At 34.0% G+C, this 6,017-nt stretch overlaps 1 long non-coding RNA gene across 1 annotated transcript; it reads left to right on the top strand.

The window, feature by feature from the left end:
- Positions 1 to 3,746: 3,746 nt before the first annotated feature.
- On the top strand, positions 3,747 to 5,586 carry LOC117118464. Its single transcript, XR_004447045.1, has 3 exons — positions 3,747 to 3,808; positions 4,732 to 4,767; positions 5,185 to 5,586. It is a non-coding gene; the product is annotated as an uncharacterized LOC117118464 (long non-coding RNA).
- Positions 5,587 to 6,017: the final 431 nt, after the last annotated feature.

The raw sequence follows: 6,017 nt of genomic DNA, 5'->3' as shown, positions 1-6,017 counted from the left end.
AAAGGCTAATGCGAAAATAATACTTCACGAACTTGAAGAGAACTCATCGAATCCGAGGAAGCTATGACAACAACTTAAGACACGATACATGTTCAATAGCTTACCATTTCAATAACCTAGTTACGAAACTCCCGTTTTTTTAATGAAAGGTTATACAGAACAAAATCGGATAAATTTACCAAGGGAAGTTTCCGATAGGTTTTCATTGAGGCCTGTTGATGAAGAACTTATTGAAAATCAACTTAAAAGTATAAATTCAACTGAAAGTACAAGATTCGACAAAATTCCAGCACGCTTCCTTAGAGAAGGTGCAGACAAACTTACTAAACCAATAACGCATATTATAAATTTATCAATTTCTAATAATTTTGTGCCACTTGATTTTAAAATTGCCCGGGTCAAGCCTTTGTTTCATAAAAGTAAACAAACAGACATTAAGAATTACCGGCCTGTTAGTTTGTTACCAGTGATTTCTAAAATAATAGGCAGAAAGAACTGTGTATCAACAGCTTTGTAAATTTCTAAATGATAACAATTTAATTTATACATTGAAATCGGGCTTTCTTTTAAAGAAAAATATCTTAGGTATTATAACATACTGTCGAAATAATTATGTAGGACTAAGTCAATCAAATTTTGATTATTTATTCTCTTTCTGGTATGCTGGTGCATAAAAAACACTACACAATAAATTAGTTCGTTTCATCAATGACAAGAGCCCCGGGCTCATGTTGGTCAGCGAGAACTTGACAATTTAGGTTTTTAAACATTGAAGATAGAGTTTGTAAGCTTCTGAGATTCTACCATGTGTATAACGTGTTCCATTATAATTTTCCTTTATATATGCATTTTAAATTGTATACGATATCTTAATCCCACAACCACAATACTACGAATAGTTCAGTAAATTTTAGAGTGCCCACTAAAGCGTCAAATACGGTACTTTTTGTTATAGATCAATCAAAGATTGGAATAAATTACACAAAGAAATTTAAAGTAAACCACCTTGCTACTATGTCTCGAACAGCTCGCACCAAGTTTATTTTTCCTGCACATGATTTTGTTTCTTTTTCTGTGTCACGTCCGTTTCCTGTGTCATGCACACTAAAGTATTTTTATTCCTCGATGTCAAGTCCCAACCGAGGTCCAAGTAGACAACCTTGTGAGACCCCACATGTAATTAGACTGAGATTGGATGTGGACTTAGAATACTTGGTACATTGGGCACGGTTTGAAAGGTTTGAAAAGTTTATTCGCAGGTCCACGGACTCCATAGTAAGGAATTTATATTAAAAGAATGCTGTGGTCACTGGTGTCAAAAGCCTTTAAAATATCCATAAAAATGCCAATTGAGAGATGTCGGTTTAGGAATGCATTAACAATTTTATTTGTGAAATCCATTAGTGCCATTGAAGTATTGTAACCTTTTCAAAAGTCAAGCATGTTATATTTAGAATTAAATGTAAATGTACGGTCATAGATGATTTTTCCCATGGCTTTCGAGAAAATGGATAGAATTAAAATAGGGTGATAGTTAGAAAGATCAGATTTGTTGCCGGATTTAAATATAGGAGTAACGTGCGCTACCTTCAGCCTGTCTGGGAACACATTAGAAAGGGCAAGATTGAAAATGTGACAATGGATAGGATGTAGGCCTAAGGTCAGACACAAATTTAATTACTATGGTGTGGAAATTGTCAATATCGGAAGATTTGAATCTGAGATAAAGAATAATGCATTTGGAATGAGAATAGGTAGAAAGTCTTGAAATGATGTATTTACTCGAAAATTTTTTTAGCAAGGAAGAGTTCAACAAAATGTTTGTTGAATGCAGTTGAAATGTTGTCAGGGAAGTATTAGGATGTTCCTTATTAGTTTTGTTGATCATGGAATTAATAGTCATCCATGTAGCCTTGGCATCCTTTTTTAGTTTAAGAAACGTAATTTGATAATGTATGGATTTAGGCTATGTTCAGACTCACGGAATAACAGTAGCTTAACTAACGCCAGGCGTACACTAATCCGCGGCATAACTGGTCATGGTGTTCAGACACAACGATTTACTTTCCATGATGCCAGCGTTAAAAACGGAAGTTCCGTCATCATTGAGCTTCCCTATTCCTGTCTCTTATACACATCTAGATGTGTATAAGAGACAGGTATTACGGAACAAAATTCAACGAAATATAAAAAAGGCTAATGCGAAAATAATACTTCACGAACTTGAAGAGAACTCATCGAATCCGAGGAAGCTATGACAACAACTTAAGACACGATACATGTTCAATAGCTTACCATTTCAATAACCTAGTTACGAAACTCCCGTTTTTTTAATGAAAGGTTATACAGAACAAAATCGGATAAATTTACCAAGGGAAGTTTCCGATAGGTTTTCATTGAGGCCTGTTGATGAAGAACTTATTGAAAATCAACTTAAAAGTATAAATTCAACTGAAAGTACAAGATTCGACAAAATTCCAGCACGCTTCCTTAGAGAAGGTGCAGACAAACTTACTAAACCAATAACGCATATTATAAATTTATCAATTTCTAATAATTTTGTGCCACTTGATTTTAAAATTGCCCGGGTCAAGCCTTTGTTTCATAAAAGTAAACAAACAGACATTAAGAATTACCGGCCTGTTAGTTTGTTACCAGTGATTTCTAAAATAATAGGCAGAAAGAACTGTGTATCAACAGCTTTGTAAATTTCTAAATGATAACAATTTAATTTATACATTGAAATCGGGCTTTCTTCTAAAGAAAAATATCTTAGGTATTATAACATACTGTCGAAATAATTATGTAGGACTAAGTCAATCAAATTTTGATTATTTATTCTCTTTCTGGTATGCTGGTGCATAAAAAACACTACACAATAAATTAGTTCGTTTCATCAATGACAAGAGCCCCGGGCTCATGTTGGTCAGCGAGAACTTGACAATTTAGGTTTTTAAACATTGAAGATAGAGTTTGTAAGCTTCTGAGATTCTACCATGTGTATAACGTGTTCCATTATAATTTTCCTTTATATATGCATTTTAAATTGTATACGATATCTTAATCCCACAACCACAATACTACGAATAGTTCAGTAAATTTTAGAGTGCCCACTAAAGCGTCAAATACGGTACTTTTTGTTATAGATCAATCAAAGATTGGAATAAATTACACAAAGAAATTTAAAGTAAACCACCTTGCTACTATGTCTCGAACAGCTCGCACCAAGTTTATTTTTCCTGCACATGATTTTGTTTCTTTTTCTGTGTCACGTCCGTTTCCTGTGTCATGCACACTAAAGTATTTTTATTCCTCGATGTCAAGTCCCAACCGAGGTCCAAGTAGACAACCTTGTGAGACCCCACATGTAATTAGACTGAGATTGGATGTGGACTTAGAATACTTGGTACATTGGGCACGGTTTGAAAGGTTTGAAAAGTTTATTCGCAGGTCCACGGACTCCATAGTAAGGAATTTATATTAAAAGAATGCTGTGGTCACTGGTGTCAAAAGCCTTTAAAATATCCATAAAAATGCCAATTGAGAGATGTCGGTTTAGGAATGCATTAACAATTTTATTTGTGAAATCCATTAGTGCCATTGAAGTATTGTAACCTTTTCAAAAGTCAAGCATGTTATATTTAGAATTAAATGTAAATGTACGTCCCAGTGGTCAAACACAATAGGGGCTGTCTCTTATACACATCTAGATGTGTATAAGAGACAGCTCTTGTTGTAGATGTATATGACGGTGATTGATCCGACAACAAAGAACCAGACGTCCAAATATTTAAGGGGGAATGAATATGTAAGGGGAATGAAGATTTTGGAGGGAATTAAGATTTAGAAGGAAATTAAGATTTAGAAGGAAATGAAAATTTAGGGGGGAATGGTGCTAACTTTTATATAAATTATAAAATTGGACAGAAAAATTAGAAGATATGTAAAGAACGCAAACATTTTTTATAAACTTAAAGTAAGACGTATCTCCCAGTGGTCAAACACAATAGGGGTGCCAGTTAACGAAAAATTTCAAAATCATGAGTGTAATCACGACTAATAAAACATCATTAATAAATTAAGTTTAATATGTTGAGTTAAAAAAACACAATTTCCACAACCTAAAATAAACTCCAATATGGAAAGGTTGAGAACCAAAAATGAAATACGCCTACTAATAGAATAATGTACAGAACGATATTATTAACAATGTTGCTGTTATACATTTTTGATCAAAAATATGTTCGACTAATTGTCATTATTAATTATTAAAGCGAGGGTGAGATATTTAATAAATTAAACACTTTTTAAACGAATATTGATATTACGTAGCTCTTCTTACCTTTTTTGTATTGTAACAGATCAAATATATATTAATATATTATTGAATCGTAGCTCAAAACAAATAAGTGTAGGCTAACAATATTTTTCATATTTTCCTTATTTTATGTATGTGAATTCTTTAGGATGTGTTTTTCATATTTATTACATTACATCATGAATGATTTGTTTTGAGTGTTCTCATAAAGTTTCTAAACCAAACGCTTCAATTTATGGATTGGTTGTTCTACCAACTAAGCTATCCTGAGGATTTGTCCATTGGACATTATGTTCTTCTATAAAACTGATAAAATCTATAAACAGTGTATTTTGTTTACGTTGTTTTTGAAGGAGATAAATTAGTAACAAACATATTTTTGACTAATGTGCATTTATTTATTCATCTTATAGGCTACAAGAGGAATAGAAAATGAACACCAAGCAGAGGTGAGATATTTTTTTTTTCGATATTTTAGTGGCTGGCGGATCCAATTTTTTGTCGGTTGGGTGGCGAGGGTTTCGAATCTATGGTGCGAGGGGAACGGAACGGAGAAGAAGTTTTTGGTGTTTCCTTAATATATAGATACATTTATAGCCATTTTCATTCTCTCATCTAAGATTTCACATTTGGTTAGTGAGTTTTTCGCTGGTGGCAGGTAGAAGTAATGGGGTCGGAGGGTGGGGCGGTGGTGCTATATCACCACACTTTGGATACGCCACTGAATTACGTAGCCCTCCACTAACTCTCATTATGAAATGTAAAGAAAATTATATTTCCAAGCTTAAACATTCAGCTGTAGGACAATTAGTGATTTTTTCTCTATTTTTTGTTTCCATGTTTTTTGGTTTTTTCTTATTTTGTAGATCCATAAGAATCCCGTGTACGAAGGAATTTCCATTTAAACAGCATGAATTTCAACTTATTAGCGATTTACACCGCACCGAGTTTTTGAAACCAGTCATTTACATCTGTTGACAGTCAAATCTCAGTCAATTCCTGATGGATTTTCTTGTCCCTTTGTTTTATTTATAGATGATGGATGAGGTGGTTGCTAAGCAACAACAGCCAGATAAACTCTGCAATTGCAGGAAAAAAGACGAATGTCCACTCTCTGGAAATTGCCTCACCTCATCCCTCATCTACAAACCACTGTCCACTCAAATGACACAAAATGCTACATCGGGCGCACTGACACACCGTTCAAAAACCCGATACACAAACCACAAATACACTTTTAACACCCCCAAGCACAGAAACAGCACCGTACTCTCCAAATACGTATGGAAATTAAGACAGCAACACACCCTACATTTCAAATGGTCTATTATCGACAGAGCATAGGCTTACTCCCCAAAAACAAAACGCTGCAACCTATGCATAACCGAAAAACTTCACATAATATATTCAGACAAACAGTTAATACTAAACAACTGAGCTATTGTCTAAATGCAGGCACAACAACAAATACTTAAAAACAATTAACTCATTTGCATTTTCACCTGCCTTAGCATTCATATAATCCTTCTATGCTCTCACTCCTGAAGATTGCATTAACATGAAACAGTCTGTGGAGTGATTTTACCAAGTTCAACAAGTTAGACATTTTCAATATTTACGCTCTGCATTATCACGTGTATCGAGCACTGTACGTTGCTAGTATGGTCAACTACATTTATTCATTATATATATAGGCCTA

This window comes from Anneissia japonica, unplaced genomic scaffold (assembly GCF_011630105.1).
Source record: "Anneissia japonica isolate Jap-2015-1 unplaced genomic scaffold, ASM1163010v1 scaffold287869_len1821871_cov162, whole genome shotgun sequence".
NCBI lineage: Eukaryota > Metazoa > Echinodermata > Crinoidea > Comatulida > Comatulidae > Anneissia > Anneissia japonica.
Note: the sequence above shows the minus strand (reverse complement) of the source record. Positions and strands in the feature narration are given on the sequence as shown.